We start from the raw sequence: 19,716 nt of genomic DNA, 5'->3' as shown, positions 1-19,716 counted from the left end.
TGGCCAGAATACCTTTGGCGAAACTAAGGAAGACCACCATTATCGAAATTACCATGAGAGAATTTACAACCATCGGTTCAAGCCCTCTTGGGCTCCCTTTTAAACCTTTTCTTCAATTTTTCCTCCTCAAATTTTTTAGCATGTGTCATAAGCCTTGAGATATCCATCTCCTTGTTAAGCATGGCAGTTCTACATTCCTTGAACACCAAATTGTACACATCCAAAATAAAGTTTCTCATACAAGCCCTCAAATCTGCAACCATGAAAGGAGCATATTTGGACAATTTAGTACACTTGAGCGCATAATCCCTCACACACATTTTACCTTGGTGCAAATTGATGTACTCTTGCACCTTAGCCTCCCTTAACACTAACGGTAAGAATCGGTCAAGAAATGCATCCTTGAAATCCTCCCACTGAATGGGACCATCACCTCCACCTCTCTCACTTTTCTATTGATCATACCATACTTGAGACACCCCCTTGAGTTGATAAACTGCTAGGTCCATTTTTTCCCCTGAGCTAACACCCAGATGTCAACGATCTTACCAATACCCTTCATGAACTTTTGTGGATCCTTATCCACCTTCCATCCATGAAACTCTAGAGGGTTCATATGAATGAAATCGTGAACTCAGCTAGTCTTCGTATCCACAATTGGGTTCTTAGGAGCTACCACCTCTTAATTCACTTGAGTCGCCATGGCTTGAGCAAGAACTTGGAAAATGGCTCAAAACTCTGCTTGAGATACTTGTTCATTCAAGGGGCCATTAGGAGCTTGTTGTTCCTTTTCAACATTCCTTCAGATGGGTATCTCAGTGGAGGCATGATTCTGCAATCTCAAAGAAAATGCATTAGAGGAGGAATCCTTAGAGTTCAACTCTATAGCACGATGAGATCATGAAAAAAGTAACGTTTTTCCTAAGATGCCTTATAGACTCCTATTCATAGATGTGGCATTCTTCACACCAAAGAACAATATCCTACTCGATGAATCATTTTAGACTCCCTAGGACACTTGAACCTTGATCTCTGAAACTAAATTAGTCACAGCCCAAGCTATGCCCTACACACGACACAGTGATTAGAATCCCGTAGGACCCCAACCAAGCATCTTAGCATATCATTCATAGGCATACATAAGGTAATTAAGAAAATAAACTAAAGCATAGACACGGAATCATAGTCTCAAAATAGAGCATAAGTTTCAAAATAAGGAATGAAACACAATATAGACTCAGCACATCCAAGATGCCTCTACTAACTAGATTGGGGCATAAGACAAGCTCCTAACTCACCCAATATAAATGATGAAAGAATGTCATAATCTCATAAGAAATTAAAGTTTCACATCCTTGGAATATGAAGACTCACCACAAGTACAATGTAATAAGCTCTAGCCACGAATGGGAGGATGAGCGTGCTTGTCAGCAAGACAACTCAGGAGGCTGGCGCGGAAGTTAGGCTTGGTGACCAAGCCATCCAAAAGAAAAGTAGTTTCAAGTACCTTAGGTCTATCATGCAAGTCAACGGGTAAATTGACGATGATGCCACATATCGTATTGGGGTAGGGTGGATAAAATGGAGGCTCGCTTCTGATGTGCTCTGTGACAAAAAGGTGCCACCACAACTTAAGGGTAAATTCTACAAAGTGGTGGTTAAACCGGCTATGTTATATAGGGCAGAGTGTTAGCCAGTTAAGGTCTCTCACGTTCAAAAGATAAAAGTATCCGAGATGAGAATGTTGAGATGGATGTGTTGGCATACCAAGAGTGACAAGATTAAAAATGAGGCTATCTAGGATAAGGTAGGAGTAGCCTCGGTAGAAGAAAATATATGGGAAATGCGACTGAGATAGCTTGGGCATGTGAAGAGGAGAGACGCAGATGCCCCAGTGAAGAGGTGTGAGAGGTTCTCCATGGATGGTTTCAGAAGAGGTAGGGGTAGTTCGAAGAAATATTGCGGAGAGGTGATTAGAAAAAACATGGCGCAGTTACAACTTACCAAGGATATGACCTTAGATATGAGGGTGTGGAGGACCCACATTAAGGTAGAAGGCTAGTACATAGTCTCGTTATTCTTCCCTATTAGTAGACGCATTAATGCACTATTACTTCTTTTATGGAGGACTCAGATTAGGATAAAATGCTAGGTGACTTAATCTTATACCAAAGTAATTGTAGTTTTGCTCATTGTTTATTGCCATTTGATTTTTGCATTGTATTACTGTTTATAGGGGTGGGGCCATTGTACTTTGATTATCTTATTTATTTATAGTAGTTAATGCCTCTTTCTTTCCGTACTATTCTATCATGACTTTTTCACTTTTGTTATTTCTGGTTTTCATCTTGTTTTCGATATGCTTGTCCCTATCTGACCTTTTATCTTGTTTTCCTCTCTTGAGTTGAGAGTCTTTTGGAAATAGATGCCCTACCTTTCAAGGTGGGGGTTAGGTCTGCATATAATCTACCCTTCCCAAACCCCACATGGTGGGACTATACTGAGCTGCTTGTTGTTGTTGTTGTATATAAGTCATGATTGAGTCTTGAAAAGAAGTCTAAATGATGGGATTGAATTAATTAGAGTCCAATGTGACTAGATGAGATGATTTGCATAATTTGATTGGATTTGAGAGAGTCCAATGTGATTAGATGAGATGATTTGCATAATTTGATTGGATTTGAGCCTTATGAGCACATTGAGTCTTGGGAGGAATATCGAACACCGAAGTGAGTGAGAGTAAACAACAACTCAAACTCAATAAACTACATAGCCATCGTAGAAAAGGATTATACCATAAAATCGGATTTTTTCCTTTTGTCCCAAAAGAGGACTTGATTTAATTCATTATTGATCCAAGATTGTTGATTCATCCCCTACCTTACAAATTATCGGATGGATGTGGCAATGATATCAGCTCGTTTTACATCACCAACTCATAGTTGCTGGTTGTTGGATAAGAGAAACTCCCAAAGGTTAATAATGAAAGGTTTGATTGGTTGAGTTGCATATTACTATGTCCATTTTTATTTTGAAGCATTATTTATTTTAAACATGTGTTTTTATTGAGTTGAGTTGATTGTGGAGTTGAGTCCCTTGAGATGAGTTGATTGATATTGAGTCTGATGATCATATTCCTTTCCTACTATTTTACATACTTGTATATTCCATATACTGATGTCATTTGGCCTGCATCATTTGGCTAAATTTAAGCAACCTTATGGCTTATGGCTGAAATTTAAGCAACCTTATGGCTTATGCCTGTATCATTTGGCTAAATTTAAGCAACCTTATGGCTTATGGCTAAATTTAAGCAACCTTTGCAGAGAGTTGGTCGCACCTGCAAAGGTTCCCAGGTCAACAAGTATCGCTTCTGCGTAACCGACTAAGCCCAAGAAACTCCAAATATCGGAAGGAAACAATGGTCTAGGACAAGCAAAGCAACTGATCTCAACCAAAACTCACATTTGCAAAACTTAGCAAATAACTGATGGTCCTTGAAAATTTTCAACACAATTTTCAAATGATCGGCATATTCCTATTCACTATGAAATTAGATCAAAATATCATCAATGAACACAATAATGAACATATCCAAATATAGCTTGAACACCTTGTCTATCAAATCCATAAAAGCTGTCGGAGCATTCGTTAGTCCAAAAAACATCTTTCTTAAGGAATTCTTCTTTATTCTGTAGTGATTGGAGGAAATTTTCCACCTTTTCCAGCTCAATTTCAGATAACATTGGTCGTGGTCAATTGTACTTTGGATCTGCGATATTATCATTACTTGCTTCACTCTTCATTTAGAGATGTTATAAATATTCTCTTCTGTTGTGAAATATTGAAAATTAGCACTTTCAGTTCTTATCAAGATAGTTTCATAATAATTGCGAGTCTTATATGACTCCCCTGGGAAGTATAATCCCCTTACCAAGTAACTTTGGAATATCTTCCATGGTTCATCACTTCTCTGAATATCAAAGTTTTCTAAAAGAAATATAATTTCTTTTGCAGGTCCTTCTTCATAATTTTTATTGTCATCGACCTCTTTGACCATAGAAGCAAAAATATTTTTTTGCTTTTGAAATTCCAAATATGCCTTTAGTTGCCCATATAATGGACTATCTTCTGGAATATCTTCCCGATTTATTGAAGGAGTATCTTTCTTTGGGGCTAACGAAGAAGATGCTTCGCCAACCTTTGAGTTTATCTGTTACACCCCACATCTTTGAACTCGGAATGTCCCTTAAGTTACTTAGAAGCTAGTATGTGAGTCACTTAAGTTACGACACTATCAAACGGATCTAAGGAAGGGAGAATATGATACCCCATACCAGAGAAGGTTGGAGATGAAATCATAAGAGTTCGGAAGGAATTGGAGGCCAAGTAATGGGTCGTAGGACTCGATTTATCTACGTAAGCTACTAACTTGGAAGTCTTACACACTTAAGCTATTGGAGTACGTACCAAGCTTGGGTAGCATGGGTTACATAGGCTCTTAAAATAAGACGAGATTACGAACCTACGAGAGGGAGCAAAAACTAGTTTCTGAACTTACGAAAGTGAAGCAAGCAGGCAGGTGACTCACCTACTTGGGATGGACCCCACTGCCACATGGCAGCATGTGATTGGCCGAATAATTGAGGTGGCAACCTAGGAGGCTGCCATGTGTCACCCTAGGGGGCTGCCACGTGGCACCTTCTAAAGAGGTGAATATATATGTGTTAAGTGACTCTTAGTCACATTGTTTCATCCAAATCCACAGCCAAAAGAAAGGAAAAAAAACGTGAAGAACACAAGGAACAAGGCAGCCACAATTTTGAGGAATTAAAGGTAAGTTCTTCAATTTTTCCTCCGTGAATTAATTATCTACGGTGTTCCTCAATTACGTGGAGGTGTATATATATATATTATGATGCCTACGGAACCATGGTTGCAGTTTACACTTGGAAAGAAATAAGAGAAAGTTGAAGGAGAAAATGTTAAGAACTAATTAACAAACCCGTTTTTGGAAGGGACTGTCGTTAGTAATATTAGTATAACTTCTTGTGTACAGATTCGTTTCGAGTGATTTAATATGTTTTGGAAAGGTATTTCATGGATATATAACTTTCATTCAGACTCCAAAATCCATTTTTACTTGTAGCATCTCGAAGAACGGTGATGAAGTGTAGAGGAGGTACTGCTCAGATTTGGTTTTGGAAATTCTACACGGACAGCTGTAAGTATTTTGGTCATATAATTTTGTACAAAAATGATGTAGGGATGATTCAAAACTTTTTGAGACCCTAAGACATATGTATATAACTTTCATGAAGGACGTAAATCCTGTTTCCCTCCATTACAACTTCGAAACGAAGCGACAAGGTAAAACAGTAAGCTGTCCAGATTTCACATTTTGGATAGTTTTGGCAAGTTTGACAAGTTTAACATAAGGTAAGGCCTTTCCTTTTTAAATTGGAGTTTATGGTATTTTTATATGGTGTATTACACCCCTTGTATGCTGCTGGAAGTTTAAGAATGTCGTAGAAATGCTCGACGTTCGAAATAAACTAAATTGGAGTCGCTAGAAGTGAATTGTCATCGAAATAAAGTGTCGTTCTTGTGAGTTGCTCTGCAGGGGTGTGGCTTGTTGTTGCAGGGCCTGAATATGTCCTAATGTGGGTTAGGGTGCTGCTGGTTGAAGCCACATGACCCCTCGTTACGTATAACTAAAGGCGTCACAAAATAAAGGCTAGACGCCCTATTTTGATATCGTATTTTTGAATAAGTCGTTTGGAGTTTATGTTGTATATTGTTGGTATGAATTGCTGCAGGTTGTTGTTGTTGGTTGGCTGTAGGTGTTAGGGACCTAATTGGAAATTTGTATAGGGCACATTACAGGGGAGGTGCTGCCCAATTTTCGTCGACGCCTTAGCGAATAACAAAACTAGTCGGGGAAACGACTAAGGAAATAGATTCCATTGATACTAAGGTATAACCTAAGATGCTGTAAAGTTAAGAGGGGTTGATATTTATATTACTTTCATGTTGAATAGGTTCAAAAGACGGCGAGGCAAGCAGGATAAGGAATAATTCAGACAAGGTATGTAAAGCTTTCTCTTGGCATGTTTTGGTATAAGCTCGTACAGCTATCTTTCTTTCCTTTTGGCAAGTTTTAGCCTTAAGTGAATTGTGTGTGGAATGTGAGGATAATTCCATTCCCAAAACTCCAAGTACGCCTCATAACCCCTATCCATTGCTTAGTTTTGGAATTTCTATAAGGATTGAGTATTGCCTAGTAAGGCTTCTACGTGTTAAACAGTAGTGTGTAAAAAGCTATCTTTCATTTTCCTTGACACGTATTTGATACAAAAATGAGATTATGATGCCATAATGATTCACCGAGCCCCATGATGGGCCGGGTACGAAATATGTGTATGCAGATCCCTTGAAGGAAAGTACAAACTACATAAAGCTTATTCTCTTTCTTCTTTTGGGTATGCCTTTGTCTTAGTTGTAAGTTGAATATGATCTGAGATCTAGGGTAACTCTATTCTCAATATCTCTTATTTACTTCTGCATATTGAACTCCTACAGTAGTCAAACTATTTCCCTGGAAACTGGTATATGTTAAAAAGGTACAAAAGGTACAGGCTCCAAGTCTTAAAGACTATACGAGATTAAGTGTTTTGATTCCATAAATGATTTGGACCTACATTAATACATGTCTAGGGTCCCCGAGATTACTTTTGAGACAGCCCATAATGGCATTTAGAGGACACTCGAGATGACTACACCGTTACTCGGGTTCTCAAACAAAAGCTTAACTTTTTTATTTTGTCGAGTCTCTGATAATGATTTAAATTGCATATAGTTACTCACTACTCTACTTGTGTATATTGTAACACTTCTTTCCCTGAGTCCCGGGCCAGGATATGTTCTCGTGCACAGTTCACTGCATTATTCCCTGAGTCCCTCAATAGAGGGCCAGGATACATGTATAGATATATGATGATGTGTTGTAATAAGGTGGTGATGGCACTGGGCCATGATGGTTTTACAGAGATGATTCACCGGACCCCCGAAAGGTCCGGCTATATGATATGACTCGAACATGCATGTTTTTGTAATTCACAAAGTACAGGTACAGGTTTCTAAATTGATATCTTATCCCCTATTCTTTATCTCAGATATGCTTTCAGTTGTATTGTATTATGTTTTACATACTCATTACATATATCGTATTGACCCCCTTTCTCGGGGGGCTGCGTTCATGCCCGCAGGTACATATGCAGGCTTTGGGAGTCCGTCAGCTTAGGATTCCATGCAGCTCAGCTGGAAAAGGCTCCATTGTATCGGGGCCTAGTTTTTGATACTGTCCACGGATGTATAAAAATTGTTTTATCCATTCAGGGGTAAGGCGGAGGCCCTGTCTCGCCATATGTTGTCATTTATATGTTTAGAGGTCTGCAGACATGTATATGTGGGTTGTGTATGTCAGTTTGATTCAGCTGGGTCTACATGATATATGATGTATGTTATTATGTTATGGCAGCCTTGTCAGCTTGCGTGCCCTATCATGTTGTGATACAAATAAAAAGGGCTACAGATTTATGAAATGTTATCGCCCAATGGGGCTTTGTTACATGATACTATTTATTTACAGTTCAATGTGACCACAGCTGATAGATATGTATGCGGGGGGTCTAGATCGGACCCCAGTCGCGGCCTATGGGGTTAGGTCATGACAGAAGTGGTATCCGAGCAGTTCGTCCTCGGATTGTCTGTAGACCGTATCTAGTAGAGTCTTGTTTATCGGTGTGTTGCGCGCCACATCTATAAACCGGAGGCTACAGGATATTTAGGATGTTACTTTTCTTCTATATCTGAGATCGTGCTATAGATCCGAGTCATAGGAAAATTCCTTATACTAACCTTGGATCTTAATAGAAGGACGACACCAACAGAAGGAAGTAATTGACGACATGGAAAGTTATGAAGCATGCAAGTAAGTAAAGTAAAGGCATAGAAGATACCCGTCGGGTAAGGTATTGAAGTAATATTGAAATATAAAGTTGAAACCCGAAAGGAAAGCAGACAGAAAGTGCAACAGATGCAGTTTGAAGTTGGACATATGAGGTAAGTTCAATATTTTTATATTATTGTTGACGTTGAAAGCCCTGTGTGGCTGCGATATGAGATGATATTGAAAGCCCTATGCGGCTGTGATATGATATGTATGTATATATGTTGGCCCTGTGAGGCATTGTTGGTATTTTCTGCATGCAGGTTTTGGGATAAGTAAGAAATGTAGAGGAAACTCTGCCGAAATTTTCCCAGAACAAGGAAAAGGAAATAAAGCATAGATTTTTGAGATGTCTGAGAAATTGATACCAAATACCCCTACCGTGTTTAACTAAAACTGTAAGAGGTATCCTTTAGGTCGCCGACAAGGGGCACCCTTTTTACCTGAAGAATTTTATTTCGGAGGAACAAAAACTTAATTATGTAGTAAAGTTTAGGTTACGGTATCTCCAACTGTATTTGTATTGTAGGAATATACACAGAGGGCTCAGAATGAAGAATAAGATGTCCCGCGAATGAGTTTCACTCCTTTGAAAAAAATACCAAGCCCTCAACCCCTAATTGTAAATTAGATAAGTTGTTCATAACTCGAGGATAAACTCAAAAGGAGACCAGGTAGGTCAAGTACTAAAAAAAAGTACTGTGATGTTTAAGAGGTTCTGATTCCTTCCAACAATGGTTGGAAAATGATGTATGATAATAGTTTATAATTTGCCACCGACTAATTGGGGAAAGAACTTCTAATAGAAGCACCTCAAAGAGATGTCAGGAACTGAATACGAATACAAACAAAAAGGGGATATATAAGTATGAATTAAATAGTGTGATACCAGTATGCAAGGATAAAGTGAGACCGCTAATAAGGCGCCATTAGTAGAGGCTAACTAAGTTAAAACTATGCGTTGAGTACGTAGTAAGAGTATGGAGCTTAAGATACAAAAAATGACGCGGGTACACCACGTCTCCCCAAAAATAGTGGAACCCTCAAGGGACGGGGATGGCAAACTTAAAGAATAATTGGAACAACTTCCATTCATCCCAAGAAACAAAGGATATAGGTTGGGACAAAGCCATTACTTTAAGAAAACCTGGAATAGTTATTCCCAGAATACTAGTACCGCCTAATTGAAATTGGAATGACTACAAGTACATACAGAGGAAAGCACGAGTACCCTCTAAAGGGGGGAAGTTAATGAGAAAATGGCAAAAGCAAGGTGAAGGCAATCGATATGGTAATATATTTGAGATGGACGTCTAAACTTCAATAAGATATCCTGCCGAACCAAGTTAGAAAGGTCTGGAAGCCACCAGTAATTGAACGGAAGCCAGAATGCTACATAAGGCAGCGTTGAGAAGGTTGTGACGAGACCCTAAACAACATAACGCTAGAAGGCGACTGCGTATAAAAACAAAAGGGTGTAAACAAGAAAGGATGTCGAATGAATTAAGAAACACTACGAAGGATAATGATAACATGCTAGATCAAAAGCCAAAATGTTAGCTATAGAGTTGGTCTCAAATAATGTTGCGATAGATATATAACCAAGGACAAAGGAATAAAAAGTCTTCTGTGGTAGAAAATGAAAAGGACACAAAGTGAATCGAGGATAGGGAAGCGTATATGTCAAATTCCTTTAAAGCTATGCCAGCTAATAATAGACAAGAGTCAAAGCAGCTCCAAGGGTCACTATATGAACGAACTTTGGCGCTACTCAGTAGCCCACCCTAATGAATGGGTGCGTACAAAAAGGGATATGGTCATAGCGGAACTAAAGGTCTACACCGATACTGGTTGCAAGATAACAGAGAAAGGGACAAGGCAAAACATAAAGACTCGCGAGACAATGCTGAGGTAAATCTTGGGCTAAATTAAGTGGCCGCACGTCATGGAAAGGATTACAGTGAAACGCGACACGAAGAATTCCTAAGGAGGTCACCCATCCCAATATTACTCTCGCCCAAGCATGCTTAACTTCGAAATTCTGATGGAACTGAATGTGTTAGTGCTGGTATGATCACGCGAGATGAAAGAATCTGAACTAGCGACGGAGAAACGATATGAGATTATGTACCCAGAGTATTATAAGATACGTAAGGAAATTCTAACAAGGTCTTAAGAAAAACAAGAAGGATTAGCTATTTGCTAATTGACGACACACTTATATGCCACAGTTCTTCAATATAGAACCAGTGAACGAGTGGAAAACCACAGAATAACTATATAGTCCAGTTAAAGTTCTAAAGAAAGTCAAGAAAAACTATACGAAGCTAAGGATTCCCGAATTATCAATGTCACCACGCACCTATTCTAAACTCTTGAAGAGTAGGGTGCTATACGGGTTATTGCGAGAAGGCTAACGAATCAGCCCATTTGCTTTCAATCAAGACCACCTATGCAACTTGAATGAGGTGAAGTTATATAACAAGGGAGTAGTAAGATTCCATGAAGTTCCCCAGCTAATATCTCTGATAGAGGGACTTCAAATATGGTTAACGTTTGGACCTCATTCTAAGAAGAGGTCGGGAGCACAGACAGACCTTCATACCGTATTTACCTCGGGCTTCTGAATAGACTGAGCATACTATCAACTGCTAGAAAATATATTGCGAGCTTATGAGGTTGGCTTTAAGTGTAGCTAGGACTATCGTCCATCAATTATTAGGTTTGCCTACGAGAAGGGCTACCATTTCAGTATCCAAATGACCCCCTAAAAGATGTTGTAAGGAAGCGCCTATAGGTCCCCCTGATGGGGAAAAGACTAAGCTGGTAGGCCAAACAGGATTAAACAAACTATTGAATGACAACCCAGAGTCGGCAGGAATGATATACAGATAATCGACGTCGACATACAGAGTTCAAGTTGATGATTGGATGTTCAACATAGGGTCACCTAGAAAAGGAACTTGACCCAGAATACGTTAGACAGTATCAAGTTACTCATAAGGTGGGCAACATGGCTGGTAAGTTATGCTTACCACCTCAGTTGGAAACTATACGCCCAGTCCATTAGATACTGACGAGTCACCCAGGGTATATTCCATAAATGAAGTCCATGAGATGGAAAAGTTATCCTACGAGTAGAAACTTATTGCCATCTTGGATTGGCAAATTAGAAGGTTACGAACTGAGGACGTGTCTTCCGTCAAGTTACAGTGGAAAAAAACCAAAATCAGAAAGAGGATGATCGGGGAACTGAAAAGAACATGGAATACAAGTATTTGCACCTGTAACCGATGTCTACAGGTAACTCCAACTCTTGAGAACTCGTATGTTAATAATATAAATGGGAATATATGTGATGGCATAAGGGAAAGGAACCCCTCTATAATTTATATAAAGTCTTATAGAAGGTTGCATTAAACATTCGGGGACGAATGTTCTAAAGGGGGGAAGGATGTTACACCCCACATCTTTGAACTCGGAATGTCCCTTAAGTTACTTAGAAGCTAGTATGTGAGCCACTTAAGTTACGACACTATCAAACGGATCTAAGGAAGGGAGAATGTGATACCTCATACCAGAGAAGGTTGGAGATGAAATCATAAGAGTCCGGAAGGAATTGGAGGCCAAGTAATGGGTCGTAGGACTCGATTTATCTATGTAAGCTACTAACTTGGAAGTCTTACACACTTAAGCTATTGGAGTACGTACCAAGCTTGGGTAGCATGGGTTACATAGGCTCTTAAAATAAGACGAGATTATGAACCTACGAGAGGGAGAAAAAACTAGTTTCTGAACTTACGAAAGTGAAGCAAGCAGGTGACAAGCAGGCAGGTGACTCACCTACTTGGGATGGACCCCACTGCCACATGGCAGCATGTGATTGGCCGAATAAGTTGAGGTGGCAACCTAGGAGGCTGCCACGTGTCACCCTAGGGGGATGCCACGTGGCACCTTCTAAAGAGGTGAATATATATGTGTTAAGTGACTCTTAGTCACATTGTTTCATCCAAATCCACAGCCAAAAGAAAGGAAAAATAACGTGAAGAACACAAGGAACAAGGCAGCCACAATTTTGAGGAATTAAAGGTAAGTTCTTCAATTTTTCCTCCGTGAATTAATTATCTACGGTGTTCCTCAATTACGTGGAGGTGTATATATATATATTATGATGCCTACGGAACCATGGTTGCAGTTTACACTTGGAAAGAAATAAGAGAAAGTTGAAGGAGAAAATGTTAAGAACTAATTAACAAACCCATTTTTGGAAGGGACTGTCGTTAGTAATATTAGTATAACTTCTTATGTACAGATTCGTTTCAAGTGATTTAATATGTTTTGGAAAGGTATTTCATGGATATATAACTTTCATTCAGACTCCAAAATCCATTTTTACTTGTAGCATCTCGAAGAACGGTGATGAAGTGTAGAGGAGGTACTGCTCAGATTTGGTTTTGGAAATTCTACACGGACAGCTGTAAGTATTTTGGTCATATAATTTTGTACAAAAATGATGTAGGGATGATTCAAAACTTTTTGCGACCCTAAGACATATGTATATAACTTTAATGAAGGACGTAAATCCTGTTTCCCTCCATTACAACTTCGAAACGAAGCGACAAGGTAAAACAGTAAGCTGTCCAGATTTCACATTTTGGATAGTTTTGGCAAGTTTGACAAGTTTAACATAAGGTAAGGCCTTTCCTTTTTAAATTGGAGTTTATGGTATTTTTATATGGTGTATTACACCCCTTGTATGCTGCTGGAATTTTAAGAATGTCGTAGAAATGCTCGACGTTCGAAATAAACTAAATTGGAGTCGCTAGAAGTGAATTGTCATCGAAATAAAGTGTCATTCTTGTGATTTGCTCTGCAGGGGTGTGGCTTGTTGTTGCAGGGCCTAAATATGTCCTAATGTGGTTTAGGTTGCTGCTGGTTGAATCCACATGACCCCTCGTTACGTATAACTAAAGGCGTCACAAAATAAAGGCTAGACGCCCTATTTTGATATCGTATTTTTGAATAAGTCGTTTGGAGTTTATGTTGTATATTGTTGGTATGAATTGCTGCAGGTTGTTGTTGTTGGTTGGCTATAGGTATTAGGGACCTAATTGGAAATTTGGATAGGGCACATTACAGGGGAGGTGCTGCCCAATTTTCGTCGACGCCTTAGCGAATAACAAAACTAGTCGGGGAAACGACTAAGGAAATAGATTCCATTGATACTAAGGTATAACCTAAGATGCTGTAAAGTTAAGAGGGGTTGATATTTATATTACTTTCATGTTGAATAGGTTCAAAAGACGGCAAGCCAAGCAGGATAAGGAATAATTCAGACAAGGTATGTAAAGCTTTCTCTTGGCATGTTTTGGTATAAGCTCGTACAGCTATCTTTCTTTCCTTTTGGCAAGTTTTAGCCTTAAGTGAATTGTGTGTGGAATGTGGGGATAATTCCATTCCCAAAACTCCAAGTACGTCTCATAACCCCTATCCACTGCTTAGTTTTGGAATTTCTGTAAGGATTGAGTATTGCCTAGTAAGGCTTCTACGTGTTAAACAATAGTGTGTAAAAAGCTATCTCTCATTTTCCTTGACACGTATTTGATACAAAAATGAGATTATGATGCCATAATGATTCACCGAGCCCCATGATGGGCTGGGTACGAAATATGTGTATGCAGATCCCCTGAAGTAAAGTACAAACTACATAAAGCTTATTCTCTTTCTTCTTTTGGGCATGCCTTTGTCTTAGTTGTAAGTTGAATATGATTTGAGATCTAGGGTAACTCTATTCTCAAACATCTCTTATTTACTTCTACATATTGAACTCCTACAGTAGTCAAACTATTTCCCTGGAAACTGGTATATGTTAAAAAGGTACAAAAGGTACAGGCTCCAAGTCTTAAAGACTATACGAGATTAAGTGTTTTGATTCCATAAATGATTTGGACCTACATTAATACATGTCTAGGGTCCCCGAGATTACTTTTGAGACAGCCCATAATGGCATTTAGAGGACACTCGAGATGACTACACCGTTACTCGGGTTCTCAAACAAAAGCTTAACTTTTTTATTTTGTCGAGTCTCTGATAATGATTTAAATTGCATATAGTTACTCAATACTCTACTCGTGTATATTGTAACACTTCTTTCCCTAAGTCCCGGGACAGGATATGTTCTCGTGCACAGTTCACTGCATTATTCCCTGAGTCCCTCAATAGAGGGCCAGGATACGTGTATAGATATATGATGATGTGTTGTAATAAGGTGGTGATGGCACTGGGGCCATGATGGTTTTACAGAGATGATTCACCGGACCGCCAAAAGGGTCGGCTATATGATATGACTCGAACATGCATGTTTTTGTAATTCACAAAGTACAGGTACACGTTTCTGAATTGATATCTTATCCCCTATTCTTTATCTCAGATATGCTTTCAGTTGTATTGTATTATGTTTTACATACTCAGTACATATATCGTACTGACCCCCTTTCTCGGGGGGGCTGCGTTCATGCCCGCAGGTACATATGCAGGTTTTGGGAGTCCGTCAGCTTAGGATTCCATGTAGCTCAGCTGGAAGAGGCTCCATTGTATCGGGGCCTAGTTTTTGATACTGTCCACGGATGTATAAAAATTGTTTTATCCATTCAGGGGTACGGCGGGGGCCCTGTCTCGCCATATGTTTTCATTTATATGTTTAGAGGTCTGCAGACATGTATATGTGGGTTGTGTATGTCAGTTTGATTCAGCTGGATCTACATGATATATGATGTATGTTATTATGTTATGGCAGCCTTGTCGGCTTGCGTGCCCTATCATATTGTGATACAAACAAAAAGGACTACAGATTTATGAAATGTTATCGCCCAATGGGGCTTTGTTACATGATACTATTTATTTACAGTTCAATGTGACCACAGCTGATAGATATGTATGCGGGGGGGTCTAGATCGAACCCCAGTTGCGGCCTACGGGGTTAGGTCGTGACATTATCAAACTCTTGTTTCCCAATCGTAGGACTGGAAAATTATTAGATGAGGAGGATGAGCCGTATGAAGACCTCTGCGAAGGGGATGATCTTCCCCTGCGTCTGTCTATATTTCTTTTAAGATGGTAATGATTTTTTTATCATCAAAGAGTATTGCAAAATAATGCATGATTAAGTGTTTAAGTATTCCCTAGATAGGAAGTTAGGTAGAGAATTATCAATTCTGTTTTTAAACTGAATATCAAAATCAAAAGGGGTCAATTGTATCTGCCACCTAGCAAATATTAATTTGGAGGCATCATGTTTAAAATCTTTTTCAAACATAGATTTGACTGATTGAGAATCTGTTTTGATCAAGAACTGTTGATTATAAAGATCATCCAGAAATTTTAAAATATATTTGACAATGCATAGCATTTCATGTGCCACAGTTAGGGTTGGGCATAAAATACCGAAAATTAAATTACCGAATCGAACCGGCTATTTCGGTATTTCCGTATTTGGTAATTCGGTAATTCGATTTGGTATTCGGTACTGAAATATAAAATTTGGTATTTTGGTTTTGGTATTCGGTATTTCGGTTTCAATATTCGGGAAATACTGAATACCGATTTTTTTTATTAATACAAAAAACTGGAAAAAAGAAGAAAAATTACCAAAAAGAGAAGAGTTTAGTAAGAGGAAACTATCCCATTTTTTCATTTCCCTTGCCATTTCTATTTCAACTTTCCTACGTTTACAGCATACTATATGCACACTTTCAAACACGTACATTATGGATAAGTGCTAAAATTTAAATTCATGTACATGTAAAAATTATAAATTCTAATTTCAAATTTATGCAATTGGTTAAGAATTCTAATTTCACTTTGCATGATTCACCACATCAGTTATCTACATAAACTGTTTGGTAGTTACATTGAAAATGAAAGATTCCAACTCTTTCATATCTTTGCAGGAACTAATTAATAATTAGTGCAGTGATGTAGAGTTTTTGCAAGATGAATTACTCAACATATTTCTAACCATATCCATTAATGTACGATTTCGCCTTTCTGCCACACCATTTTATTCTGGTGTTCCTAAAATTGTGTATTGAGCACATATGTCACAATTTTCAAGGAATTTAGCAAATATACCAGGGTGTTGTCCAGTTTCATCACATCTTCCATAGTACTCACCTCCTCTATCTGAGCTAATTATTTTCACTTCTCTGTCTAATTGTCTTTCAACCTCATTAATAAATACCTCTAAGGAATTTATCACTTAAGATTTCTCATGCAACAAATAAACAAATTCATAATTTGAAAATCATTAGTAAAAGTGATAAATTATTCTTCCTTACTGAAAGATGCAATATCAAAAGGACCACAAATATCAATGTGTATAATTTCAAGAAGCAGTGTACTTCTTGTGTCACCTTTCTTTATATGTTTTGTTTTTTTTTCCTTTAATAAAATCCACACAAATATTAAGGTCTATAAAATCCAAATCTGAAAGGATTTCATTCTTAATTAATCTTTCCGGTCTTTCTTTAGATATGTGACCTAAGCGTTTATTCCACAAGTAAGCAGATTGTTCATTCACCAAATTTCATTTAGTACCAATATTATGGTGCAAAGTTAAGAGTGTTTTGGCAAATAGATTATCAAGATTCAATTTGTATAATCTATCACAAAGTATACAGTACCAATGAGATGATTATGCTTAAACAAACTAAAACATCCATTACCAAAATTAAAAGAGTATCCAGTTTTATCCAACTTAGACAAAAAAATTAAATTTCTCAAAAGAGAAGGTACATAACAAGTTTCAAGTAAATCTAAGTGACGCCCAGTATCAAGGATTAAATGATAAGTCCTGATAGCTTCAACTAGAGCCTTCACTCTACTCCTCAAATACACAATATCTTACATTCTAATTTAAGGTGTGTGTTGTATGGAATCCTTGCATCGTATTAGAAACATGAAAAGTAGAACCAGAGTCAATCCAGCAAGTATTATAAGTAACTTCAGTTCAATTTGATTCAAGACATGTAAAAGCACAACGCTTAACTTTCTTCTCAAACTATGCTTTACGTTTCAGGCAATCTTTCTAAAAGTATCCAGGTTTTCCACAAACAAGGACACTTATTATCATTATATTTCTGTCAGAAATCATTAGCATTGCCTTACACTCTTTCTTCACATATTTGCCTAGGCCAAAGACAAACTTCCTCATCTTGGACCTCATATTTGAAACCATCTCTAGAGCATATTTGGACAACTGAATGAACTTTAGTCTATACTCCTTCACAGTCATGCCCTCCTTCTTGAGATTTACAAACTTCCAGACCTTTGGTTCCCTCAACTCTTCAGGAAAGAAGTGATCAAGAAAGGCACCCTCAAATTCATCCCACACTGTAGGATCAACATCCTCACCACGGCTCTCCTCCCACTGATTATACCAAATATTTTCCACATCCTTCAACTAATAGGAAGAAAGTTCCACTCCTTCAATCTCATTCGCATGCATAGTTTTCAAAATCTTCCACATTTTGTTGATGAAGTTCTAGGGGTCCCTCCTCAACCGTAGAACCCGTGAATACTGGTGGGTTTATCCTCAAGAAATCTCGAATTTTTATCGAAGATGACGGCTCTTGAGAGCTAGAGCTAAGAGTTGGTGAACTATGGTTACCCATCTGGGCAGCTACCAGTTGAGTGAGCATGGCAATAGCTCCTCTTAATTCAACCTCCAAAGTAGAAGTGGGATGAAAAGTAGGGATTTGGAGTGCCTCAGTAAACCTTGCAGGTCGGCCTCTAGTTCTCTGTGGGGGCATCTCCTTAGTATTGGTAGCGTTCCTCTAACTGGTTGGACGCTTAGGAGGCATGATCTACAATGCACAAATTAGAAAGAAAGTTTTATAGAGTTAAACTCTATTGCACAAACTGAGATTGTGAAAGATATGACATAATTTACTAATGTACTATAGCCTCCTGATTATAAGTGTGGTGCACAACACACCCATAAGCAAGACTCTACTAGACACGACTTTATAGACTCCTTAGGATACTTGAACTTTGTGCTTTGATACCAATTTTTTTATGCCCCGAGAGGGTACCCTAGGCATACGCAACACTCAAAAACCATCTCTGGTGTTTGAGAGAACCACTTGGTCTCATCACTCATTTGTTCATCAGCAGGATACTTAAGTGAAAAAAAGAATACTTATGTGGGATCTCCATCATTAATATCAAAGGAAAGAAAAAATCCTTAGGAGAAGTATTTTCAAAGGAAAACTACTATAATTACATCATCAAACTCTGTCTACGAAAAATCTAACACTATCATATGGTGCCAATGACATGTCTATGGCCACCTCAAAAGAAACATAATACTCAACAATAATGAAAGGATAAAAATTCCTCCGAATACAAGAAAGACTTACCAAATAGTTGAAAAGTAATTATCATCAATGATGCTCCCTTTGAGTATCTCTAACACATGTATTTGCATCATAAAATTATGCAGGTCGAATGACATCAGTAAATAGAATGTACGAGTATGTGAAATGATAGAAAAGTAAGGACAGATATCAAGATACTCCTCTTAGGAAGACTCAACTCAGAACTCAACATCATCTCAACATCAATATGCAATGTAAGTTTAAAAAAATAATAAAAAATGATTACTCATTTGGAAGTTTCTCTAACCGACAACAATCACTTATGAGCTAGTGATGATACAACGAAGTGATGTCATTGCCACATCCATACAATACCTTGCTAGGGTAAAGGACATCATCACCTTGGATCAAATCATCAAAGTCCTCTTTCTGGGACTTATGAGGCATATCCTCCATCCTACGTTGGCTACGTAGTTTTGGAGTTTGAGTCAATTAAATTCTTACCCAACTCGATGCTCAATACTAATCCCAAAATGTGTGCTCATAATATTCTCATCATTTAGTCTCATTGGAGTTTAATTTAAAATATCAAATTCATCTCAATGCATCATCATCATCATTACCTCTTCATCAATCATTATACTTCAAAAGATCATTTACATCTCATCAAAACATCTTGCTCAAAACATCATTTAACCCAAAGAATCAAATTCATTTAATCTCAATGCTTTTACTCTTTCAAAACTCAAAAAAATACATATATGTAATTCAAATTACTCTTTTTGTCAATGCATATTAAAAGCAACTCCTTTACTCAAAACACACATGAAAAAAATCATGAACATCAAATCAATTAGGGTTCATGAAAAAGTAGCCACGAATAATAATTCTAATAATATGAAAAATAATAATAATAATAATCTCAATTTATATATATATATATAACTCAATAGAAGAATAATTAACTCATTTTGAATTCAAGAATTAGGTTGAAACTCAATTATAACTCAATTACGATGAATTTAACTACAGGGCACATGGACGAACTCAATTCAATGCTATGAATAGCCTTACATACCTGAAATATGAAACTTTACTCAAAATCGAAGAACTCAATGAACACACTTGAATCCTAGCCTTTTTTCCTCGCTGGAGTATTTTGTATACTACCCGGAATAAATAAATTACCAGAATAATATTTCTACACTACTAAAATCTAAGACTATATTTGAGAATGAGTAAAGAAGTATATAGAAAGAAGAGTTGTTTGAGAAGGCTTGATGAAAAAAATAAGGAAATAAGGTGTGTATTTATAAATGTGAAGGAGGG

General features: G+C 37.8%; 1 pseudogene; it reads right to left on the bottom strand.

The window, feature by feature from the left end:
- Positions 1-9,973: 9,973 nt before the first annotated feature.
- LOC129883880 (5S ribosomal RNA) lies at positions 9,974-10,093 on the bottom strand (annotated as a pseudogene).
- Positions 10,094-19,716: the final 9,623 nt, after the last annotated feature.

This window comes from Solanum dulcamara, chromosome 3 (assembly GCF_947179165.1).
Source record: "Solanum dulcamara chromosome 3, daSolDulc1.2, whole genome shotgun sequence".
In the NCBI taxonomy this organism is placed as follows: Eukaryota; Viridiplantae; Streptophyta; class Magnoliopsida; order Solanales; family Solanaceae; genus Solanum; species Solanum dulcamara.
This window is presented reverse-complemented; position numbering and strand designations above follow the sequence as displayed.